Below are 27,365 nucleotides of genomic sequence, written 5' to 3'. Positions count from 1 at the left end.
CTGTGTCCGTCCCTTCCTTGGACTGCCCCTCAGGTCTCTTTGTCTTTCAACCCCATCTCTGCCTTTCCTACCCTCTTTAGTGTGCCTCTCTCTCTACATTTAGCTGTGGAGAGTTTGTTCTGGCAGTCCTCGGGTCATTTTCTGGTTTACTTACACTGATGTAAGTGCTGTCTAGTTATATCCTTGAAAAGAGGTGAGTTCAGGATCCTCTTACTCTGCATCTTCCCACTTGCTCACCATCTTAGGGTATTAATCCCAGAGATTATATTCAGTTTCTTAAATTAAATAAATTTGAGTCACTAACTCCAGTTTCAAAAATACGTGTCCAAAAATATGCCAAAATAATTTTAATATTTATGAAGGAGTGTTTGACAAGAGATACAATATGTTTTTTATAATATATACTATTTTAATTAAAATATCCTGTGGGCTCCAACACAATTTCCTTTCCTTTTAAGATCTGTGGGTCCCAGCCGTTGTGCAGTACCTTTTCTGGGGTACTTGGATCTGAGAAATCAACATGGAGAAGTCAAATCAGGCAATAAATTCATTTTGCAGGTCTAGGAAACCCATGGGTGACAGTTTAATGTTTACCTAAATTACTGTTATAAGGAGATATCAGAAGCTGAATGTGGTTCTTTGTGGGAAAGAAGATGGCTAAAAATAGTATGTCAGGAAAAATAACTGATCTTTTGAGTCAGGAAAGTTGAAAGAATCAGGGTGTGGCTAGGAGGTAGTTTCCACAAAAATGGCAAGTAGCAAAGGCAGTAATCTTTGGTCAGAAGAAGCAGATGTACTCTGAAGCTAATGCAGTCTCGGGACTCTTCTTTGTACAAATACCATCAAAAGCCCGGACAAGGCCCCAGCATTGTATTCACACACTCCTCTAGTTCTATAAAATTTTCCAAAGTTAGGCATTTTATTTTTTTTTAAAGATTTTATTTATTTATTCGACAGAGAGAGATGACAAGCAGGCAGAGAGGCAGGAAGAGAGAGAGGAGGAAGCAGGCTCTCCGCTGAGCAGAGAGCCCGATGCGGGGCTCGATCCCAGGACCCTGAGATCATGACCTGAGCTGAAGGCAGCGGCTTAACCCACTGAGCCACTCAGGCACCCCCAAAGTTAGGCATTTTAAAAGTAATCAGCTGAGACCCTGTTTCTCTGCTCTGACATTCCCCCCCCCCCCGCAGGCCCCCACTTCAAACTTTGCCTTTTATCAGTGATGTTAGATCAGCTGTGGCCACTTTGGCAATTTAGCTAAGGGGATATTCAGAGGTTACATTTGGCTCACATATGAAGGAGACTTGATATAGAGTTTCCCAGATAACTGCATGGCTCAGTTGGTTAAGCAACTGCCTTTTGGCTCAGGTCATGATCCTGGAGTCCCAGGATCAAGTCCTGCATCAGACTCCCTGTTTCTCCCTTTGACCCTACCCTCCCCCACCATGTTCTCTCTTTCTCAAATAAAATTTTTTTATAAAAGAGAATTTCCCAAATTTCACAGCTACTAAAAATGTATGTGACACAACCAATAATAAGTTGTGAAACTATACTATCCATAAAAACAAAAACACAAAATTCTGTACTTCTGGCCATGGCAAAGTAACAGACTACAGACTTACCCTGCCACAAAGACAACCATATCACTGGACAAACACATGACAGAACTACTTTCAGGCATCAGACTACCAATAGGATTGTAATCCTTGAGAGAGAAGGAAAGCTCTAAGGGTGAGTTCCCCCTTTTGCCCTGGCTTCCTATCAGAGAGCATTGTCCCTTCCTGAAGCAGGGAGTTGAAGCAAGCATTAAAAAATGGTCTTGTTGAGCCTTGGCAAATTGACTGAAATTTGCTGAGCAGGATATCAGAAGGGCAGGAGCTAGAAGCAGGAGATATGGCATCCCCCTGGGCTTTTGGAGGGGACTGGGCTGCACATGGGCTGAACAAAATTCTTCAAGTCCTAACAGAAAGGAGTGACTCTGGAGTCAAAAACTGAACTGAGAGGTCGCATGTTGTACAGTGCTGGGAAATGTTGAGTTCTCACCCAGGGTGGACAGACCTTGCTAAGCCTCAAGGTCATTCAGTGGAGACCCAAAAAAGTTGCACATAAGAGCCATGTTATAGGACAAAGAATTACTCAAAAAGAGCAAAGGAAGTGATAATGTCAGAGCCTAATCCATATGAATATTAAATTTAAAAGCTTCAAAGTGAAGAAGCAGTGTATCTCTGTAGGTTGGCAACTCACAGAGGCAGAGATTCCTGGGACATCTGTCATCATTTAGTATCGGGAAAGTCAGGGTTCGCCCACCAGCAGAATAGGGTTTAGGACAGGGCTCTAGCCCTGAGAACAGCCTGAGAGAGAGCATGCTAGCATTCAGGACATGAGGAATATGACATCAAAACAGAATCCCAACCATGACAATAGGACCCCAGGTAAGAGAACTTAGGTACATATCAGGATCAGACCAACAGCAAGTGGGACACTTTTGGAGAGAGAATTATTTTATACTTACTGTGTCCAAGCTGGGTTAGCTAGATTGGAAGCTAAGAGGTCCCAAACACGAGGCTCTAAATGGTGGGAGAAGATGAGGAGATCCTGTAATCGATGAAGGGAGGAAGCTTGGTGACCATAAGTCTAGGTTTGGAGAAGACAACAATGGCCATACCTGGACAGGAGAGACCTAAGTGGCACAAAGGAAGAAGAAATGCATGGTAAGCCCAGGGGGCCAGAGGCTGTGAGATCCTCTGATTAGAGAGGACAGGCTAGAACTAGAAAGGCAGCTTGCATCCAATGCAAAATTGCCTTGGGGGAACCATCCTGAGTATTCTTTCTGCTGTTTTGAATGCACAGTCTGCTTCCTAATTAGGACCATGTGTCACTCACAGACCAGGATAACAGTGACCATCAGATGCCTCTAAAATTACCAACAAGTGTGAATGTGAAAGAATAGAGTTGCATTCCCGAGATGACATTGACACTCACCAGACTGACATTGTTAATACAGATCAAAGATCTAATTAATAAAGGGAATATTTTTGCCACACAGAGCCGTCTAAAGCTGACTGCATCTGAACACTTTGGCAGTACTAGGAAATCAATCATTTAGAATCTGCTCTGGATCCTTCAGGCCTGACACAGCCTTGCCAGTGATAATTGCAAGAGACTGACTGGGCTGAACAAAAAAGGAAAGAATAAGCCAACCTCAGTGACTGGGAGTTCTGGAATGCCAGCCTCACTGGTTGTTGGTGGTGGCAGCAGAGGGTTTTCGTGTCAACTTCTGCAAAACCTGTGCAGAAATAAAAAGCAGAAAACAGACAAAACTGCTGTAAAGGAATAGGTTTCTTATGGTCAATTATAGAGGAAATGATTGTGTATGTAAAAACACAAGTAGATGACCTTTCTGAGATCATCGTCAAGATGGTTAGCTACAAAAATGCATGCAGAGGTCAATACCCTTCTAATGTTAATGCTTTTGTTTCTACCAACCTCCCTCACTCACTGCCCAGTCTAGAATTTTATACCCAGGTTTTTGTTATTACATTTTAATAACCTATATTATTAATCTGCTCTTTAAAGTTTGTTTTGAAGTTTACATTTGATTATGATTGTAATCATAATTACTTGCATTATTTGTTTAATTGATTTAACTACTCAGTGCCAGATCTCCTATAATATAACTTCACCAGTCTCAGTGACTCTTCATTATGATTCTTCCTTTTGCCGGTTCAAGAATATCTCTGAGTGACACCATCCAGGAGGGAATTTGTGTGCTACATCTCTTGATTTGTGCATATTACATGACATCTTCTTGCTACCACTGCACAAAAAAGGCAATATCGCTGCATGTGGCATCTTTAGTCATAATGTTGTCATTGTCTCCCTCACCACTTTAAATACTGCTGCTAGCATTGCCATCTAGCAGTGGAGACATCCTAGACCCACTTCAATTTTTTCAGCACCAATAATCTGCTTTTTCATACTTGGATGGGTTCGTAAGATTTTTTTTTCTTTATCCTTTGAAATTCAGATATTTCAGCAGGACGCACCTAAATTCTGGCTTCATTTCATTAATGCTGCCTGCATCTCAGTGAGACTCTTCATTCTGCAAACTCAGCACTTTCTTCAGTTTAGGAAAGTTTTTTACAGTCACAACTTTGATGACTGAGTTTTTACCATTGGCTCTGATAGCTCTTTCGTTTATCTGTTATGTTGGTTCTCCTGAAGCTTTCATGTGTTGTCTTTGCTGTCATCATCTTCATATCTTAATTCTTTCCCTCTGTATCCTGGAGCAGTTTTCTCAAATGTGCGTCTCACATCGCTGATTCCCTTTTCTGCGGTGTCAGTTTTTATCTTTATTATATCCGATGCATCTTGAGCTTCTCATATGGCCATTTTTGTATCACACTAATATTTCATTACCTTGTCTGGCTCTGGTCTTATCTCAGCCTTTTGCCTTATTTCCTCTTTGTTCTTTTTGTTTCATAGTGCTCATGCTTGGGATTATTGAAACTATGGAACAACAGCTTTAAAATGTACCTTCGTGTATTACAGTGTGTTATTGTCGTATTGGCACTGGCATCTTAAATGTTCTTTTCCTTCTATGCCACAAAATCTGTTCATAGACCTCATGTCAGTATACAGTATTTTCCTATATACTCATCTTTGAAATCAGACATAATATTTGCCCACAATGGGAGAGAGGACAGGGATTCTTCATGATCTCCTACTATCCATCTGTATCCTCTTAAAATCTCCATTGCAGGTGTTCATCTTTCCAGATCCTGCTGATCAGCACATCTCCTTGGCATTGTTCCCAGCACTTAACAATCCCTCATCGAGTGTCTTTGCTGGAAGAAGCAGGGGGTGGCTATCATTCCTGTACCTGGTTAGCCAAAGGTGTAGGTGGACACATTTTGTTTCACAATCAGTGGGGGGAGGGGAGGGAGGATCCAGAGCTAACATAGACCAATTTGCCCATGGTTGCCCTTTCTAATGAAAAACATTTTTTACACTTTTTTTGCCCCAACCAGTGTTCAATTACTAGGAATTTTAGACCCTCAATGAATGTAAAAAGAGAAGCTCACTGGAAAGATCAATATAATAATAAGGTAAACTGGCCCCAGCTATGTCTGACATTTGGTCGACTAAGATCTTATGTCTTTGTGATAAATGTATTCAGTGAGGAGGATGGAAATCTCTCTTGCTTTTCCTGTCTGCCTTCTATGGTGCCCTAGATCTCCATGATGCCAACGTAACTAGAAATCATTCCTGGGATCTGGCAGAGAATTGCTACATATTCCTAACTCTGCATGTTGTTATGAATGCCTGCATTTCTAAGGATATAGCAATATTTCATTGGAATTTATGATTATATTTCATCAAGGTTGATCTGTAAGTATTTGTTGTTAATCAAAAACTGTAAGCCACTGACAATGAGACATGCTCGGGGTTCCTGGCTGGCTTAGTTGGTTAAGCGTCCAACTCTTGCTTTCAGCTCAGGTTATGATTTCAGGGTTTGTGAGATCAGGTCCTGTGTTGGACTCCCTGTTCAGGGGAAGTCCGCTTGAGATTCTCTTTCTCTCCCTGTGCCCTTCCCCCCACCACTCATGCGCATGTGCGCTCTATAAATACATAAATAAATAAATAAATAAGGCAAGACTCCTTCCTTCCTTTGTTACGTTCTTTCTCCTTCTTGCTCCATCCTACACATGTTGGAAAGGATCTGACTGACTGATCAGGGGCACCTGGGTGGCTCAGTCAGTTAAGCGACTGCCTTTGGCTCAGCACCAAGTCATGATCCTAGGGTCCTGGGATTGAGTCCCATATCAGGTTCCTGCTCAGAGGGGAGCCTGCTTCTCTCTTTCCCTCTGCTACCCCCCCCCCCCCGGCTTGTGCTCTCTCACTCTCTCTCTGTGTCAAATAAATAAATAAAATCTTTTTTTTTAAAGAAGGAAGAATCTGACTGATCAGATTCAAAGGGAATGATCAGACCACCATTGCTAGTAGAAATAACTAGATAATAAAAGGTCTGAGGCACAGTTAAATCCCCTTTCTCTCACTGCTGAGAAAGCAAGGTTCCCTAGCGTCTGCCTTTCCTGAACCCATCCTGTCACCTTTCTCTTTCTCCTGTCCTCTCTCCAACTAGTGGGAGGGTAGTAAGATACAAAATGCTTTGGACTAGGGAGAGGTATTATAAGCAGGAAGCTGAGAAGTCAGGCTCTAGTCCAGTTTTCCACATTAGTAGATTTGGGACACAAACCCAACTGATAGTGAAGTAGCAGTTCCTTATGTCTTTATTGCTTTTTAGAACTATACAAAGAGGAGAAGCAGTGATTTGAAGCAGGATAGAGATGTTCCTTGGCTTTTGGCCTAATTTTATCAAATATATCTTACTCCATTACAAATTCACTGGAGAGGAAGCAAATAGTCATTTGTCAGTTGCTTAACCTGGCTTGTATTTGTACTAATTTAACTCATATTTGAAATATTGAAAGGAAGTTTATAATATAAAATGTGATCAAGAGGGGCACCTGGGTGGCTCAGTGGGTTAAGCCTCTGTCTTCGGCTCAGGTCATGATCTCGGGGTCCTGGGATTGAGTCCCACATCGGGCTCTCTGCTCAGTGGAGAGCCTGCTTCCCCCTCTCTCTCTGCCTGCCTCTCTGCCTACTCATGATTTCTCTCTCTGTGTGTCACACAAATAAATAAAATCTTTAAAAAAATGTGATCAAGATAACTTCTATAAGGAGCACACTATGGAAGGCAACCAAAAACAAGCAAACAAACAAAAGAAGCTTGTATTAATTAGTTTTTCATTGCTTGAGTCTTTAAAAAAACTAATTTTTTATTGACCAAGTGGTACTAAATCCTTCAAATCCCATCTCCGTCCTCTACTAGTATAGTAACAGTTTTGTCTTAGCTCTTCAAATTTATATATATTTATATAAGCTCTTCAAATATATAAGCTCTTCAAATTTTATATATATGCATTTTTTATCTTTCCTCACAAGATTTTTTGAGAATTTTTTAAATTGAAGTATAATTAATATACAATGTTACATTGGTTTCAGGTGTAGAATATAGTGATTCAACATTTTTATACATTATAACTCAGAGCTTATCATGATAAGCGTACTCTTAATCCCTTCTATCTATTTCACCAATTTCCCTCCACCCACATCCTTCCCTCTGGCAATCACCAGTTTGTTCTCTATAGGTAAGAATTTGGATTTTTGTTTCTCTCTTTTTTTCTTTATTTATTTCTTCAGTTTCTTAAATTCCACATATGAGTGAAATATGATATTTGTTTTCCTCTGACTCACTTAGTTCACTTAGCATTATATCCTCTAGATCTACCCATGTTGTCACAGATGGCAAGATCTCATTCTTTTTCATGGTTGGACAATATTCATTGTATGGATACACCACACCATCTTTTTCCATTCATCTATTGATGGATACCTGGGTAGCTTCCATATCTTGGCTACTGTAAATAACACTGAAATAAACATGAGAGTGCATATTTCTTTCAAATTACTGTTTTGTGTTCTTTGGATAAATATCCACAGTAGAAGTCCTGGATAATATGCTAATTCTATTTTTAATTTTTTTTTTCTATTTTTAATTTTTTGAGGAACTTCCATACTATTTCCCATGGTAGCAGCACCGGTTTGCATTCCCACCAACAGTGAAAAAGGGTTCCATTATTTCCACATCCTCACCAACACTTGCTATTTCTTGACTTTTTGATTCTAGCCATTCTAACAGGTGTGAGGTAATATCTCATTGTGGTTTTCATTCCCATTTCCCTGATTATTAGTGATGTTGAGCATCTTTTCTCATGTCTGTTGGCCATTTCTATGTCTTCTTTGGGAAAATATCTATTCAGGTCCTCTGCCTGGAATCTGCTAATGGGATTCTGCGGGGATTTGGGTGTTGAGTTGTATAAGTTCTTTATGTATTTTGGGTACTAACACTTTATGGATATATCATTTACAAATATCTTCTCCCATTCAGTAGGTTGCTTTTTTTTGTTTTGTTGACAGTTTCCTTCACTGTGCAGTAGCTTTTTATTTTGTTGTAGTCCCAATAGTTTATTTCTGCTTTTGTTTCCTTTGCCTGAGAAAACATACCTAGAAAATTGTTTCTACAGCCAAAGTCAAAGAAATTACTACCTATTTTTTCTTCTAGGAGTTTTATGGTTTCAGGTCTTACATTTAGGTCTTTAATCTGTTTTTATTTTTGTGTATGGTGTGAGAAAGTGGTCCAGTTTCATTCTTTTGCATGCAGCTGTCCAGTTTTCCCAACATTTTGTTGTAAAAACTCTTTTCCCCATTGTATATTCTTGCCTCCTTTGTCATAGATTCATTGGCCATATAGAAGTGGGCTTATTTCTGGGCTCTCTATTCTGTTCCATTGATTTATGTGTCTATTTTTATGCTGGTAACATACTGTGCTTATTTATTTATTTATTTATTTATTTATTTATTTGACAGACAGAGATCACAAGTAGGCAGAGAGGCAGGCAGAGAGAGAGAGAGGAAGAAGCAAGCTCCCCGCTGAGCAGAGAGCCTGATGCGGGACTTGATCCCAGGACCCTGAGATCATGACCTGAGTCGAAGGCAGAGGCTTAACCCACTGAGCCACCCAGGGGCCCCTAACATACTGTTTTAATTAGTACAGCTTTGTACTATATCTTGACATTTGGGGCTGTGATACCTCCAGCTTTGTTCTTCTTTCTCAACATTTCTTTGCATGTTTGGAATCCTTTGTGGTTATATAAATTTTATTGTTCCAGTTCTGTGAACTCAGATGATCATTTTTAATAGGTATAGCCCTTCCTACTCAAAGTTCCAATTATATCAGTTATATATATGATATACAATTACATATAAGAATAGCATAATCATAATTATATCTAATATTATATGCACAAACACACCACCAGTTATATTAAAAGATATTAACAGAGTTATATGCAGTGCTTATATATATAGTTTCAGGTGTGTCTAATACATACAAACATTAAAAATTCCTAATCAATTTCAGTTTGCTGTCATCAAATTCCTTTACTTACACTAATTCAAAAAATATTTTCTGTCTGACTCTTAGACACTTAGAGTATAAACAAGAATAATAAGACAGAAACAATTCCTAGCACATGACCATTGATTTAATTCCTTTTTCTTAATAGGCAAGCAAAGCTTCAGTTACACTTGCTTGTTTGTCTAACCTTACAATAATTTAGAATTGTTCCACATGGACAGAATTTAAAAGGACCACAAAGCTTATCTCAGCTTGATGTCAGATGGATTATCAGCTCCTATTTCTGCAACACTGGAGCCCCCTTCTTTGTTACTCAGGGGTTGTGATACGTTCATATCTGGAAAGCACAGGCCACACCTAAATTACTTTAGATGATCACTATGGCGTTCTTCTTTCCTTGCTAGTTTTTCCTGACTCCCAGAGTCCTTTCTTAGTGCCAGCTGGATTTGTCCAAGTGTCCTTCAGCTTCCCATTCTGCACTTCAATTTATCCCTTATTGTTGCCTTACTATTTCTGCCACAGTAGAATTGAGGCATGCTTTCATTTCATATAGTGGGTCTGCATTTAACTGGCTAGAATTTGTGGGTTAGCAAAGTTGTCAAGCTGTCACAATTATACTTCATCACCCTTAAGGCTCCCATCGGTTAAAATATTGTGTTAGTTATAGGTGTCGAAATGTTCAGTAAGTTTTTGTTCCTTTTGACTTTCTGCAATCATTTCCTACAGTGATTTAGGGTGAAGTTAGCCTAGGGTAGGTATTTGTAGCAATAAAGCACTGTCTTCTGGAAGACTTGCTGGTTCTTGCCTGTTTATTCCTGTTCTCACATTGAGTACTGAAATGTAATCACCCTTTATCAGAACACTTGTTCCCATTTATGATGAGCTAGTCTTTTACAGGGTATGACAGAGCCTATGTGAAAATTCCTTGTAGGCAGAGTTTTAGACAACTACAATCTTAAAAGATTTTCCAAACAGAGTTCCAAGAAAACCCGTTGTTTTTGGCTGTAATGTTTGTACTTTTGAACTTTGCAGTATTTGTACAGTCACAGTAAGTGACATATAGTGATATCTGTCTTTTCCGTGAAGGGTAGAACATGCTAGACTAATTCAAGAATCATATTTTAGGGTTTACATGTATTATATTCTATGCTTTTCCCTTATACCTGAAACCTAATCACCAGGAACTGCCAATATTCCAGACTAAGAGAAAATGAGTATGTTATTAGAGAGATCAAGGTAAAATCTGTGATCAGATAGATGTCCTGGGGGATATTCGCCAATAACGAATTGTGGATGTGTGCTCTCTTATGCCTACTTCTTTGGGATGTGTGTTGCCTTTTTGCTTCTTCAAAAAGAAGGTAGTCAAATCTAGACTGTCCAATATGTCTGTTTCACCCAACACCTAACTTTATCACCCCCTTCTCATATATTCTGTGATTAAAGACTTGACCCTATCTCAACCTTATCCTAACAGTTTTAAAAGGTAAAAAAAAAAAAAAGGTAGCTCCCAAATTTGCAGGACTATGAAACTGGATCTAGTAAAATCCTTTTAATGAATGAGAGAAATAAGATCCATATCTCAGCCAACCATCAAAGATCCATCTTCTGACCTTTTATCTGACTGCACTTTGTGAAATGGACCAGACTGACCTATGCACCCAGGCACTGTTGGATTTCAGGGACAGATAAGGAAAAGTCAAAGAGTGTAACCAACCCAAAATGTCTCTTCTGATAAATCTCCTAAACTTCTTCCTCTTTCAGTAGTAAATATGGAGTTTGTTACTTTGTTTTTTGGGGTAGGAAGAAGAAAAGTGTCATATTATTGTTTTCAATGGCCCCGTCCTGCCACATATGCTTACTAGATAGTGAAAGGTTTAACTCTGTTTCCTCTCTACACTTGTAGATACTGTACCTTAAATTTACAAAATACCAATGCAACCGATTGGAAAGTAAAAAAGAGAGATGATCATAAATTCTCTTCTCTTCACAAAGCTTTGAAAGAAGTAGTTCCGTAATGGATATATGGGGGTTTGATCTTCAGTGATTTAGACATCAGGCAGTGTGGTATAGTAGCAAGAGCTTTGTTAGAAAAATGACTCTAGAATCTGGGCTTCACACACTGTTACATTCCCATCTAATAATTTGGTGGCCTCATCGTGACATCTCTCTGAGTTCCAGATTCTCCTTTCTAAAAATGAGGAGATGTAGCTAATTGTCCTTTTGCATTCTTTGGTTTTTGTTTTAATGGAAATACTTTTGTTGACAGAGGGGAGGAGACAGAGCAACTGAACATGATCTAGAGTTTAGTCTGTACAGCCATGCCTGATTTGTAAATTTATTTTGGGGGGTTTTTCTCTTTCTTTCTCTTTTAACTTTTACTTTCTTTTTCTTTCTTTCATTCTTTCTTTCTCCCTTCCTTCCTTTCTTCCTTTCTTTCTTTCTTTTGATAAAATGGGCCATTTGGGGGATATCTGTGTGGCTCAGTCAGTTAAGCATCTGATGCTTGGTTTCAGCTCAGGTCATGATCTCAGGGTCTTGGGATCAAGCCCATCAGGCTCCCTGCTCACTAGAGAATTTGCTTGAGGATTCTCTCTTCCTCTCTCTTTGCCCCTCTGCCCAAGTATGCACGCACATTCTCTCTCTTTCTAGAATGAGTAAATCTTTTTTAAAAATGAACTATTTGGATGAATTTCCTATATGGTTTTTATGTATAAACTCAGTCCAATTGCCTGCCATGTTTACGGAAAAGCCTAATACTGAAAAATAGCGAAACAATGAAGACTCAACAGAAGTCTTATAGAACAAGGAAGAAAACAGTCTAAATATTGTTCATCTCAGTTTACCCACAAGGTGGAATGTAATTTAACAATGAATTAGCAAAATTTGGATGGCAGACAAGGATATAGAAAGCGACTGTTAGATGAAGAGACTAGTTAGCAAAAACACAAAAATGGCATAGTGGAGAATCTCCAAAGTGGAGAATGGTTTAATGGGAATGAAAGTTTGGAAATAGATAGTTTCAAGGGATCAGGCATAGAAAGAGACCATAGATATTTATATCTAATTAGTAAATAATATAAATAAATACAAATAAATAAATTTACATCATATCTTTACATGATACACGGAATGATGGCTTCCCTAAAGTCCATGTCCTAATCTCTGGAACCTGTGAATATGCTAGGTTATATGGCAAAGGGGGGTTTGCAGCTGTGATTAAATTAAGCATTTTTATATGGAGAGATTATCCTGGATTATAAAGCTGTGTCTAATGTAATCACAGGAGTCCTTATAAGAGGCAGATAGGTCACAGAGAAAATGTGCTGATGGAAGCAGAGGTTCATAGTCAGAGAAAGATTTGACAATATTATCCTACTAGCTTTGAAGATGGATGGATATTGTCATTATCTGGCCATCTCCATTGTGAGCCTTCTACAGAACTCTGTCAGATTCCCTAGTGCAACCTACCTTCCTTTCCTCTACTATAGACCCATGCTTCTAAACTGCATGGCAAGGGCTGTCCTATTGCTGAAATGTCCTCTACAGAGGAAAAAAAAAGCAATAAATTATCTCTTTACTTGACTCAGTATCAAAACTATGAACCCTAAAATTATTTTTTTCTGAAAAAAATATTACTTTTCAAAGAAAAGGAAATTTAGTCAAACATTGAATATTCACTGTACTTGCACAAATAGAAGATAAAATTACAAAGGCTCAAGTTTCCAATAAAGAGAAAAAGGATCCCTCAGCCCAATGAAGTTTGCAATATGTGGTGTAAGTTCCAAAATTAAGGCTCAATAGTATGTGCTACCTAGACATCTGGTAAAATCAAAAGGGCCAGGAATGGTCTAACTGCAAAGTCCCCTCCCAACTCTGTTCCCTGAGATAAGGTTCCCTAGCCAAACAGTTCCTCTTGTCAAGGGGACCAACACAGTTCCTGGTCACCCCTGAGTAGGGAGTTTTAGTTTCCTGCCGACCTGCAGAATGATTCAAACAGGCCAGCCACATCCTCCCAAAGGAACCAAGGAGTATCTCGCCCTCTTACTACTACAAAGCCTATTTCCCCTGTGTGGTTTGTATGGCTTTCAGTGTCCTCCTCCCCAGAACACAGGTATTTATGATTAGTAAACTACTGTCAAACTCATTTCTCCAGCGTCAAGTGCCATGTGTTTGGCTAGTCCATTACCCTAGAATAGGAACCTTTCCCTCACCAACAAAGTAAATAGAAGGCAATTAAAACATATCAAGAAAGGAGCTTCTTGAAAATGTTTACCATTCTCACGTATGTGACTTTTGTTCTGTTATTTTTTTCCCCCTCAGACTAGAGTTCTTGGGAGGATGTAGTTTCTTATGAAATCCTCACAATTGGAAGTGGCTGAGTGGTGGGCTGGATCAACACCCATAAACTCAGGGCTCCTCTCAGTTTGTTTCTCTCCAGTACACCAATATCCAGAGCTCCTGATCTCTGTTTTCTTCCCCTAAAACCTTGAAACAAAACACATAGAAAATATTATCATGGTTTTAATCAACAACCAAGTCCAAGTCAAGGATTTCTGGGAAGGTAGGGCCAGAGGATGCAGATCTCTGAGTACACCGATGAAAGAAATTTTTTCCTGGCAGGTGTTTTCCAAAGTTCCTAAGCCAGAATTAAAGTACCTTCAAATGATAACTTGAATGGGCATCTGTTCCATCTGTTTCTTTATGGGGGATAAATTAAAGGGTGGTGTGGCAGGGTGCAAGTTGTCTCCAGCAGCCAGTCTTTAGCCATCACCTTGATTATGGGATAGAAATATAGCCTCTCAGTTTACAAACTAAATTTTCCAGGTTCCCTTGCTTTTCACAGTGAGTCTTCAAGGAAGTCTTTTTAAAAAACAAAACAAAACAAAAAAATCCTACCTTTCTTCCCTCCATTTTCCTATATTTCTGCTGGCTGGAATATGGCATGATGACTGGAGCTTGAGCAGCTCTTTTGAGCCATGAGACAGAATGCCAAGTATAACAGAGCACCAAAAGAAAGAGAAGGTACATAGATTCCTGAAGACTATTAAGCCACCATATCAACCCTGAACTGCTATCATAGGAAAGAAAAATAAACTTCTCTCTTGTTTAAGCTACCTGTTATATGCAACTGAACTTAGTGCTAACTGATACAGGTGGTAGAGCTAGGACTGCTTTTCAGCCAGTTTATATGAGTATAGCCATGTTAAGTATTAAGTCAAGAAATTCTTTTATTTGGGTTACGGGGACAAACTTCACCTAAAAATGTTGCTCAGCAACAGCAGGGGCAGGAAATTGAACCTGTGAATCTTGCTAGTCCAAACACAGACAACCCCTGGTGAGTTGTTGAGTGAACAAAGCTGATAGAAGTAAGAGTGCAATGTCATGGTCTTAGGCCCACCTGCTGTTTTGGAGGAGCCCAGAACTTACAGGAGCAAGATGGCAGAGCAGATGGCAAGAACAGGAGCACCCGTGACAACATTATCATGAGTGGTTGAAATTCAGGCTCTCTGCACATACAAGTAGAATAGTCAGCTACCCTCAAAATGCTCAAAGTACAAGTACTAGGAATGTATTCACTATTCATTTAATGAAGAAGTCACTGAAATCATGTATGCCCTTTCCAAAATCAAATCTTGACTCAGACAGCAACATTTAATCAGTAAAAGCCATGGCAGATAAAAGATCATGCTGTTAACTTCTAAACAAATCCACACCTGATTTGTAAATTATTAAATTGGATGAGTGATTTATGTAAACAGTTGTATGGTTTGGTACATATACATATATATTTAACTTGAAGAATAAAAGGAATTTTAGATACATTTTCACTTATACATTAATTCATATTACCATGACAGTTGTTGCATATTTTGAATACCATCCCTGATCATTCTCAGCTAGAAGCAAGTCTTACTAAATTAGAGTTTTACACGAAGAGATACTTTTCTGCTTTTCACACTCTAGACATCCAATTCCTGATGCCATTGAAGACCTACCTAGTGATGATTTGTCTATGTGTAAAAATAGCTGAGGGATATATTACATTTGGACTTCATTTAAAAAAAAAAAATGATGAAATGACATCATTAAGTAAGAACAATAAAACACCTGCAATAAAAAAAGAGCTATAAAGATATCACAATAAACATAAACTAGAAAACACTGTGATCTAACATTAACTCACAATCCATCTCTAGTAGGAACTGGTAAAACCATCAGCTAGGTGTTGGTAATGGAAATGTGTCTCTTCTACTTTATCTTCTGTCTTGATTTCACCATAATCATTTTCCAGTTTTCTTTTTCCATGTTTTAAACTCTAACAATTTTAGAGATTGTTCAACTTGTTGTATCCAGAACTTTAATAAAAACTGCAGAGAATTCTATCTCCTCTAAGTTGCTCTTTCCTCATACTTAATTAAGATATAGAGTACCAACTGTATTTGTTAAGATTTTTCTTTCTCTCAGTTATGATATTCAGAATTGTTATCCCTAGTTACTAAAAACAGTGGTTTTCAAATACTAATCTTTTGGCCCAATGCATCAGAATCAATTTGAAACTTTGTTAAGTATTCGGATTTCCAGACCATGCTCCCATAAAATATTCTAGGTGAGCCTAAGAAATTGTACTTGAACAAGATCTCCAGCCCTAAAATCAAAATCACAGCCATATTTAAGAAACTGATATTCAGAGAAAGGCTGCCCTTGCTACTTGGTGAGACTGAAGGACTGCCCTGATTGTTTGCCGTCTCCAATCAAGTTCTTTAGGCTCTTCCCCTTACTACAACTATTGGGTCTGGAATGGGAAAGGGTTTTAAACTTCAGTCTGAATTTTGTTAAGTAGATGTACTTTCCAGATTCAAACACAGTATGAACTCAATGTGGAAAAGTCTCCCTAAGAGGCAGAAACTTGTATTGTGTATTTCTTCCTCAGAAACAACATCCCATACCTCCTGTGGTTGCAGTCACCTCGGGGCTCACGGTGTATTGCACATTTTCAGGTAACCAAGTTAGATAACTCTGGAAGAGAACAGTGAAGAATTATTAGGAAAACTGTAGAATAACCAAATGAAAACAGAAAGAATCGTGACCAAGCATTGAAGAGGGCAGCAATCAGACAAAGGAAAATGAAACATTTTGAATTCCAGTCAGATGTGAGCAGACAGGAATCTGAAGTCAGAGGAGCCAATGAGTCAGGAATTCAACAGGTCCTACAAACTGAGACTCCTAAAACAGAAGTCTGAAGTCAGCAGAGAGCAGGAAACAGTTAAGTCCATGGTTTTAGGCAAGGCTGGAGAGATCAATAGAATCTTAAAGGTCATGGCAGGTTCAGAAACCAACAGCTTCAAGAATTTGAAGTCGTGGCATTCATGAGTAGAAACACTAAAGAAGCTCTGAGCCCAAGGCAGTGAGTGGTTTTCTTTGTTCACGTTGTTCTCTACCTCCTGTTGTAGGCACATGGCCCGAGACCACAGGTGTGTAATCACTGACAGGATGATTAGAGATTGAAAGGTACACTGTGTACCTGACTGAAGTAAGGACAGAAGTGTGACAATTACTGGAAGCTCTTCAACATTAAAAGTGCCCAGCAGGCAATTCATTCCTCTGGGTTTATTAATCCCTCCCTTATACCTCACAATGTACAAAGGCAAGCTCTGGTCCCTGCCTGCTATATGTTTACAAAGTATAAAAGACCTTGGAAAATCTTGAGTCTCTCAAGCAACTTAATTCTTCATTAGCTTTCCAAAAGGCCTGTTCAGGAGGTCGGACTCAGTTCTGTTCTAGAAATTAAAATATTCTAACTAGTGAAAGATTTTTAGCATCCACGTGAATAAGAAAATGGAAGATCTTAGTGGGAAGCATGGAGTGCTCAGCCTTCACCATAATGTGGGATAAAATAATAAATAAACTGTGACCTGAATAAGTCATTTAACATCTTTAAACATCAGTGTCCTCCATTATAAAATCTAAAGGATAACATTTGCCTCGAATACTTCGTGAGATTGTGATGTAGTCAAAATAAGTTAACATATAACAAAGCATTTGAGAAGAAAAATCACTATAATATCATTATTAATTATATTTATTATATCTCTTTGGCCAGTATTTTAATTAGATATATTTACGTAAGTATGTTATTACAAGTAATCACATCTTAATAACACTCAGAGAACAAAAACATTCATAAAATGGACCCAAAAGCCCAACAGTTACATATTTTTTTAAAAAGATTACAGTAAGAAAATCCCACACCAGAGAAGGAGAAAATATAATCAGAATTTAACACTGTTTCTTATTGTCATATGTATTTCCCTCTTCCTTTTAATTACACAAAAACATCAGACAAAATTATAAGTAGTGTTAATGAGGTGCCAGTGGATATTTACAACCAAATAGTTGGTCAGTTCTGCTTTTGACAAGCAAATTCCCAAGAAATATATGGACATAGAAGCAGTAGAGCATCTCAAAGAAACATACCATCTCTGGCTAGCTTTCTTTTCTGCACTCCAACAGAGGACTCTATTGGACTACTATAATCATGAGAAGAACCTCTAGTCTTCCTACCCAAATGATTCTGAGAGACTTGGAACAAAGTAGAGTAGAAAGTCTTTGCTTATTTCTATAAGCAATTGTCAAGTGCAAGTTTCTATACTCTTACCTTCTTGCCTCCTTACCCCTCCAATGCAAGTAAAGACCAATAAGTAGCTTATGAACTAATGAAAATTAAAAGAGGAGCTAAAGAACTTATGACAGTGCCTAGAATATAGCTGGCATAGTCTTCATACCCCGACATGCTCTCAGTGCTTTCACGACAGAAATGTAGCTCACATGTGGGAAATGAAAAATTGTACTGAAAAATGACAGCCAAAAGTACTTCATTCTTAGCCCTCTAAAAACTACTTGCTGGACATTTTGCCCTGTAAAGTATCTCAGAATAGCTGTTGGTGATATAGTCAACAAATTTATGCCCAATTAATAATACTTTACATCAAATTCTTACTGTTGAAATGATAGGTGTGAGTTCTGTATCCTGATGGGACCCTGACTCATAGAAATATAGATGGTATTTAAGCCATGAGGCAAAATGACATCACCAAATAGTGAATATAGATAAAGAAGGCAAGAGTTCAAAGAAGTGAGCTTTGGAGCGCTCCAGCTAATTTAGAGTTTCAGAGCATAAGAAGAAAACAGCAAGAAAGGACAGAAAAGAATTAGCAACTAGTGAGTTAGAAGAAAAGTTACATGATATGATACTCTAGAAGACAAGTAAAAATGGTCTTTCAAGGAAGAGGGTCATCGGTTACCTTTTACGGGTAGGGGAAAATGCTGATTGGTATGTGTTTTAAAGATATCAGAAATGGTTATCTTGATGTCAGGTAAAGTTGAATTCAAGGGAGAATGCATAAATTATAAAACTAGGGTACTTTGGGGGTGCCTGGCTGGCTCAGTTGAAAGAGCACATGCTCTCAAATTTGGGGTCATATGTTTGAGCCCCAAATTGAGTGTAGAGATCAATGAAAACAATAAACTTTAAAAAAATAAGGTGTTTTCCAATTATAAGATCCACAATTTATATTGAAAGAGCAACATATGCACCAAATAACATTTATAAAGCAAAAATCACAAAAGATACAAAGATCAATAGATCAGTATTCAAAATAATGGGTTTCCATTTTTTCTCTTAGCTTATGACAGATCAAATGGACAAGTACACACTTATTAAAAACTATCAAAAGTGAAAAATGTGTGTAATTGATATAAATATAAAATTCTATAGTTTGAATATAAGTAATAGACCTTCTTTAAGTGTTAATGCAACAGTCACAAAAACTGATTATAGAGACAACCACTAAGCAAACTTTAATAAATTCCAAAATTTAGGAGAAATACAGGCAACATTCCCTGATCATAACAAAACCAAGAACAAAAATTCCTCCAGTGAGGGTGTTACACTAGTGTTTCTCATCCATATTTCTAGTATCTCTACTTTTGTCATTCTAGAACACAGTAGGATCGTGTTCCCCTACACCCCTGAATTTAGATATGGTGATGTGACTTGAATTAGACAATAAAAGGTGAGCAGGCATTTTTAAGGTGCTGTTCTCCATTCCTCTCAACCTATGCTGCAGTGACTGGCAACATTTCAGATGGTTCTGGGTAAGCATTGACTGAGCACAGTCTTCAGGTGGCCAAGCAGTAAAATATAATAAAATAATCTTCAGTTGACCCTAATGAACATGAAGTTAGTGTTAACCTATTCTATATCGACTGATACAAACACTTGACTAAAAAAATACTAATTAAAATTATAGAACATCTATAAAAAAGATAATAAAAACATTATATCAAAGCCTATAAAAATGTACTTCTTTAAAAGCTATGATTTAAGTAAACATTAAAATATATAAGAAAGGCCTTCCTTCTAGAACACTGACATTAATATGACCCACTTTTAAAACTTGCAGTCTCTCTTCCTCCCTCTTCCAAAATTCACAATTCCAGGAAAAGAAACCCAATTGGCCCAGCTTGAGTGAGTTATATAACAAAAAGTGAGGATTCAACAGCACAGCCATGGCCTCTTAGGCTTTTGATGCCCTCCATTGTGTTTTGAGGCTATTTCCAGATGGGAAAAATTATTTTATTACATTTTACTGCTTGGCCACCTGCTGCCTACAATGGCTCAACTCTGTAGATCCTGAACTTTGTTTTATTTTTGTTTTAAGATTTTATTTATATATTTGACACAAGGAGAGAGAGTACAAGCAGGGGGAGCTGCAGGCAGAGGGAGAGGGAGAAGCACTAAGCAAAGAGCCCATGTGAGGCTCAATCCCAGACCTGAGCAGAAGACAGACGTTTAACCAACTGAGCCAGCCAGGTGCCCCAGATCCTGGACTTTGTAAAAAATGACACCAAGATATGGTTTCTAGTTGGAAGATTAGTACATGATGTTCTACTATCTCTAACTGAGGAAGTACTTGGCATTAGTGATACATGTCCAGTGCACAGTACTATCACTTGAATAAGGAAGTTAATAATATACATTGAAAACTATATGTTTTCGGGGCACCTGGGTGGCTCAGTGGGTTAAAGCCTCTGCCTTCAGCTCAGGTCATGATCCCAGGGTCCTGGGATCAAGCCCCGTATCGGGCTCTCTGCTCCGAAGGGAGCCTGCTTCCTCCTCTCTCTCTGCCTGCCTCTCTGCCTACTTGTAATCTCTGCCTGTCAAATAAATAAAATCTTTAAAAAAAAAAAAAGAAAACTATATGTTTTCTATCAGAATTGTCATTAATTCTGAACCAAGAATCTAGAAATGTATAAAGTTTTATAATGATGCTGATGTGTTGTATATATACCATACAAAGAGAAATAGTGTTTATGGAGAAAAATATGAGGAGAAGTGACATATATTTCTTTGAATTAATCAGTTGAGGTATTTTGGTCCAACTTCTTTTGGCATGGTTGTTTGTATGTCCTGACTTCTAGAGCCACCACAAATGTCTGGTGCAGGTTTCCTTGTCTACTCCATCCAAACAGAGGATTTTCATCCAACTTGACTCTTGCCTTTGAGGGGACAAAAGCCAATTTAATTGAGTAAGACCCACTCTTTAAGCAGCTTCCAGAAGCAGAATTATGTACTCCATGAGGAGTCATGGACATCACTAAAGCCTCTTCAATGGCAAGAACAAGGGAAAAAAAGAACATCCAGATGGTTATCCTGGAAGTCTTTTCTCTCTTCTGGATCTACCCAGGGATGGATTCTGATCAGCTGAATGCTACTGGACTCCTTTCAAGGCATTAAATGTAATTAGCTGTTAATTGTTATCGTTAAAGGACTCTGCTGAGTGGCTATCAGGGCACCATCTGGACAGCTCATCACATTCACTGGGGAAACCCTGAAATCTCCATCCAAAAATGTCTGTGTCACTTGAAGACATTTACAATACCTGTCAAAAACCTTTGTACCCAGTGGGAAACTTGTTCACAGATGGTTGATATTAAAGACAGAAATGCTCTTTTGTGGGTCAAAATTTCACTTTATTTGCTCTTTAAAGCAGTCAGATTTGAGTGAGGATAAAGAGTAGTATGTTTTCCTACATCTTTAACAATGCCACCTATATCATCTGGGCATTTGGTTGCAAACAACAGAAAATGACACAGTCTAAAGTACAAAGAGAATTTATTGGAAAGATATTGCAAGACTGAAGGACCAGGCTTGTAAATTTGACAGGTACCAAGTGAGTTCTGGAGAGCTATGCAGAAAGTAACCAGGGAAGGTCACACAACTCCAATAGCCATTGAACTGTGTCATCACTTGCTCAAGATTTGGAGTCCTACAAGATAACACCTGTTGGCCAAACCCATGTCTTATTTTACTGGGATAAAGAGAGAAAGGGGACATACCTCCTTCACTTCATACAGTAGAAGTGGTAGCTACTGCCTTCAAGTAAATGTTCTCTTTTGCATACAAGAATGCATCCAAGAATATAACTAAGAAGCATGCCTGGAAGCCAAACATCTCCCACATGGCAAATGTTTACGTTACTTTAACCACAAATCAAATGTGGCATATATGACACCTGGAAAAAAACTCTAGTCCAGTTATATTTGGAAAATCATTCCTAACCCAATCATTAACCAAATCTAAATGCACATGTTATTAAGAAGGTATTACGGGGGATGGGGGTGCCTGGGTGGCTCAGTTGGTTAAGTGTTGCCTTTGGCTCAGGTCATGATCCCAGAGTCCTGGGATCAAGACCCATAATGGGCCGACCCCCCTACCTAGTATGCTCCCTGCTTTTCCCTCTTCCTCTGCTCCCCCTTCTTTTGCTTTCTCTCTCTGTCAAGTAAAAAAGAATTAAATCTTAAAGGAAAAAAAAGGAGATATTAGAGGGAAATCCTGGCAATTGTGGAGGAGTCAGTTCACTCCTTCCCTTTGAGATCAATATCATAAATCATCATCAATATCATCAATATCAATATCATTCTGTGCTCCAGGATTAGCGACTGGTCTCAGTAGACATTTTTATGATATATAATGTTATTTTTAAAGTTTCATTAATTTTTTTCACTTATTCAGTCCATATGCATCTTTTAAATTTTTTATGTGTCCCGGTGTATGGTGATGGTGGATGGACACGAAATAGTATTTAGTACTGTCTCTACCTCATCTAATTGGGAAAACAACATATATTTACCCAAATAACTAGTGAATAATATAATATAAAGTATATACTTTGATTAAGTCCATTAAAATTCTGAAGATCCTAATGCTTTCTTAATATTCAGTTCCCAACATGTCTTTCCAGACTTGGAAAATAGCTATGGCAGAAAAGCTAGTTTTATTTTCTACTTCCCATCTGCTACATAATAATATGCCAAAATGATACCAATTTGCTCCTTTTACCCAGATATTTAGGATCATCCCATCTAGTTCTAGCAACCGACCTGCTCCTCCCTTTTCATCCAGTTCACTCCAGCTCATCCTTCAAGAGTCACTTTTTTTTTTTTAAGAGTTTATTTATTTATTTGACAGAGAGAGATCACAGTAGGAGAGAGGAAGGGAAGAGATCACAGAGAGAGAGGAAGGGAAGCAGGCCCCCTGCTGAGCAGAGAGCCCGATGCGGGACTCGATCCCAGGACCCTGAGATCATGACCCGAGCCGAAGGCAGCGGCTCAACCCACTGAGCCACCCAGGCACCCCCCCAAGAGTCACTTCTGATGCACCTCCCACTGGAAGAATTTCCTGATACACACTCTATGGATTAAGTATCTTTAATCTGTGTCCAGGATACTTTTCATATCCTAATCCCCCAGAAAATTCATCCCCAATCCTTTTCCCCTACTTCACTTCACCCACCTCTCAAAAAGAAGGAAGAATACCAATGAGGGTAAAAGACAAAATGGAATTCTCAGGGATGTACATGTAAACCAGAATATCATGGGATGACATTTACCGTTGGGGGTGGGGGTGATGGATGACAGGATAATAAAGAGAATTTGAGGAGAGAAAATGCTGGCCCTTCGAAATTTGGCAGGGTCCAGAAGTTCTAAACAAGTTAAATAATGACCTCTCTGCAGAATCCAATGTGTCTCTCTTCTTTAGCATGCTTAGCTGATTGTCGGCTGCCCTGTGGCAAGACCTGTGTCTCAGTGTCTTTATTGCATCCCCGGGTGGAATAGATCAGAGAGGTGCGGGCTGTACGCTTCTGTGGTGAAATCAAAGTGGCACTGGGGCTACTGGAAACTTCCTACAAAGTAGATGTATCAGTCGCAGTCACACTTATATGTGATTTAATATAAAGAATTAATAAATAGGATAAAAGGAGTAAAAAGGCAAAAAAAAAAAAAGTGAGGTATTACAGAAATGGTAAATGCAAGAAGCAGCTACTGGCCTAGAGAACTAAGAACTTAGAAGCTTAGAAGGAAGGTCCTAAAGAACCGGGCATTCACCTCCAAAGGGGGCCCTGCTAGCTGGCACTGGTACCTCAGGGTTCACAAGAAGATCCCTGCAGAGCTGGGACTCGGACTTTTGGGGAGGGACACAGCTGGTGAGTGTTAGTAATCTGGAAAGATTCAGTGAGGCTGGTATAGGAAATACAAAAAAGGAAATGAAACCTGGAAGCCACCTGCTACTACTAGAACCAATGGCTGTGTTTAAATGAAGCACCACTGGGGTACCCGGGTGGCTCCGTCAGGGAAGCATCTGCCTTTGGCTCAGGTTATGATCCCAGGGTCCTGGAACAAAGCCCTGCAACAGGCTCCTTGCTCAGCGGGGATCCTGCTTCTCTACCTGCCCCTCCCCACTCTGATGTGCCCTCTCTCTTTCTCAAACAAATAAAATCTTAAAAAAAAAAAAAAAAAGCACCATTGCTAGAGTGGCCCTGATGAGATTAGGAGACCAAAAAGGAGCAGTCTCCTCTTCCATGTTCGGGCTTCTCATTCCTCTCTCGTTCCCTATCTTAATAGTGTCTACCAGGATCCAGCTGGCAGAAGGGAACTATGTAGCTTGCCCAATCCCAACTGCCAAAGCTGGGAGTTAAGCACTTCATAGTCAGTAGGAAAGGCCAGTGGGCAGGGAAGGGATCTCTATAGCTAAAGTTAGGTGTCAATTCTTCTCCTTTGTAAATTTCAGACTCTCTCGAGTTTACGTTTTCAACACTTCTGAGGCCATCCTAGACACAACCATAAACCTCACAATTATACTTTTCATCAGACCTCTGACATGAACCACCTCATCCATCCATCATTCTGATTTTTTTTGAAGTTTCTAGAAAGTAATTTCTTGCTGCTTCTTTCATCACTGTAATTACTGATCCAATTACAAACAGTTCTTAAAAATGCAAATTTCCCAGGATCAAGGAATTCTTGATCTTGTCTGCAAAGGTAGGGACCCATTTCAACTCTGAAAACTTCTGACCTTTAGATAAAGAATTACAACACTGTAGAGGGAGTAATGAATCTGATCCATGGCAGTCACGAGCTGTCGTCACATTTTGTTTTCATCACATTTATCAACTTCTGTTCTTAAAAAAAAAAAAAAAAAAAATTGTAATCTCTGCTTGCCCTTCTCTAAGCACGGTTAACCAATACAGACAAAAATGAAAGGTAAATTCTCCAGGAGCCTCATAAGACTATATTCCAGCTGAGCACAGTTTTATCAGTGAAATAAAGATAAATGGTATTTTTCATACCTAAGCACAACATTGACTTAAAATCAACACTGCATGACTCTCTTTTAAAACTCTCCTGACAGTTCAACCCTGTAGCTTGGCCTTAAGCCTGTCTTGTCTTTATGGGCTATCAGATTTGTTCAGGAATCTCCAGCAAGCGGGAGCCCTCAGTACCTGCAGCTTAGTGATCCACAATGGAGGAAACATTCTTTCCTGGCTTTGAATGTACTAAGCAATTTCTCCCCCTCTGATTTTACAGCTGGTGTCCAGTTGGTCAGGGAAGCATATCTGCAATGAAAGGAAAATAGCCCTGGGGAAGTAACACGCACTGCTTAGAGTAAAACAACCAACAAAGGAGAGGTCCTCTGTAGTTTATTCTTTCTCAATTTTTGGAAAATGTCTTTCACACATCCCCTCAAAAATTAGGCAATATAAAATCATTGTTCAATTCAAGAAATTAACTTTTACAATAACAGCCTTAGCCCTGTATTAGAAACAGTAAACCTGAGTCTTAAAATTCAAAGTTGTTTTTTTTTTTTTTTGCAATCTAGTAGGAATACATATTTTTTTTTTCATTCAACATTTTAATTTAACCATGGAGATAGGAGGGTCTATGCCCCTTTCCCCTGAATTCTTGTGCACTCTGTGATTGCTTTAATGAACTCAAAATACTGCAGAACATAGGAAATGGACAGACTTCCTCACTTTCTGTCTTCTGGAACACTCCCTCTTTTTTAAAAACACATAGCAATGTATAAGTTTAAAGTGTACAACATGCTGATTTGATACATTTCTGTATTGCAATATGATTACCACCAAAGTATTAGCTACCATCTCCATCACATCACATACATATCATTTCTTATTTGTGGTAAGAACATTTAACTGTCAGCAGGCATCCACTGTACAGGGTTCTGTCATCTTGTAGAAGATAGCATCCTTAAGACATGTTGAGGTTTTTAGTCGAGCACACTAGTAACCCCCTCTTTATTTTTGCCCCCCTCTCTGCACACACATATTTCCTGCTGTATACTCTGAAAGAGGGAAACAACGTTGACATACAAGAGTACATGGTAAAGTAGAGAATTCCAAGTTCCATGTCCTACGATTTACTCTGACCCGAGCAGCATCTCGGGAAGGAGAAGTAGTAAGCTTTGCCTCTGATTTCCCTCCCATCTTTCTTTTGCTTCTCCTTCAGCCATAATGTCTTCCTCACTCATTCCCACCTCATCTCTGTATTAGACCTCAACGAATCCAGAATAAAGACTCTGGCCACAGAGAGAGAGAATAGAGCAGGAAAAGAAGTGTCAACCCCCCAGAAATAATCCTTCATCAGCTGCAAAGCTTTGTTTTTTGTTTGTTTGTTTGTTTGTTTGTTTTGCAGTGGCAGGGGTGGGTGAAGGGTGTTGTTTGTATTCATAGCTCCTGGAGCATTTATTCAGCTGCTGCACTGAAAACCACCTATTAAAAGTACAATCCTGGGGCTCCTGGGTGGCTCGGTCATTGAGTGTCTGAGTCTTGATTTCAGCTTAGGTCATGATCTCACAGTTGTGATATTGAACCTCATGTGGGCTCTGTGCTGGACTGGGCATGGAGTCTGTTTAAGATTCTCTCTTCCCTCTTTCTCTGCCCCTCCCCTCCCACTCACATTCTCTTCTCCCCTCACTCTCTTAAAAAAAAAAAATTACAACCCTACTGATATATTCCACATTCCTCTCCTGATTTTTCTCCATGGAACTTATTGCCAGATGCTGTACCACATATTTACTTATGTGTCTTGCTTGTTTTTGTCTCCCCAGTAGAATGTAAGTTCGAAGAAAGCAGGAATATTTGTCTGTTTTATACCCTAATATAGCTCTGTCCCTTAGAATAGAGCCAGGCGTGTGTAAGATTCCCAGTGAATATTTGTTATATTATCACTGTTAAATGAGCTTGTATAGGTAACCCTCAGAACATATCATTGTTGATATTAGAAAAATGTGCTCCAAAATCCAAAGGGCCTACTTTTGAATATTAGCCTTTAAAGCAGTCTACTCAGAAATAGAGGGTTTCATTTTTTATTTATCTTTACAGCATCTAATTATTTAAAAAACTCAGCAGTGTAAAAATATTCCATAAATTAGTGTTAAATAATATAAAATGCATAATTTTCTTCTTGGATTTTTCTCAAACTTGACTTTGGTCAAACCAAACTATAAATAACTTGCTAAAGAAGAAAATTTTATCTCTTGCTAATGAAAATTTTCTATTCTTAAATGTGTTCATTTCAGTGAACACAATCTGGTGACCTTCTTCCATATCTAGTTTTTAGCACTGGGCTTTTCTCTACTGTTTCCTTTTTTAAATAATTACTTATAAGTGTTAAGAATTTCTAAGCCATTTGTACAAATAATAGGTGATCACAATAAATATTTATCACTTTAAACTAAAAAAAAACCACATTGACATAATAACTTGAATGCTTGGGTAACTGCTAGAAATAACTAAAATTAAAATAACTAAAATCTTTGTCTTGTCACTCTTCTGTGTCTTCCTCTCCAGTAAACCACAGTTTAAGGATTTTCTAACTCATATGTGTATATTACTTCACAGTTTGCAAAACTCTTTCATGGACATGGTCTTACTCGATTCCCACAGTAACAATGAATTATTGTTA

At 38.6% G+C, this 27,365-nt stretch overlaps 1 long non-coding RNA gene across 1 annotated transcript; it reads right to left on the bottom strand.

The window, feature by feature from the left end:
* Positions 1-341: 341 nt before the first annotated feature.
* Positions 342-3,284, bottom strand: LOC309846866. Its single transcript, XR_014302169.1, has 3 exons — positions 3,200-3,284; positions 2,511-2,678; positions 342-507 (listed from the first exon to the last, which is right to left on the bottom strand). It is a non-coding gene; the product is annotated as an uncharacterized lncRNA (long non-coding RNA).
* Positions 3,285-27,365: the final 24,081 nt, after the last annotated feature.

The sequence above is a fragment of the Mustela nivalis genome (genome assembly GCF_964662115.1).
Source record: "Mustela nivalis genome assembly, chromosome: 13".
NCBI lineage: Eukaryota > Metazoa > Chordata > Mammalia > Carnivora > Mustelidae > Mustela > Mustela nivalis.
Note: the sequence above shows the minus strand (reverse complement) of the source record. Positions and strands in the feature narration are given on the sequence as shown.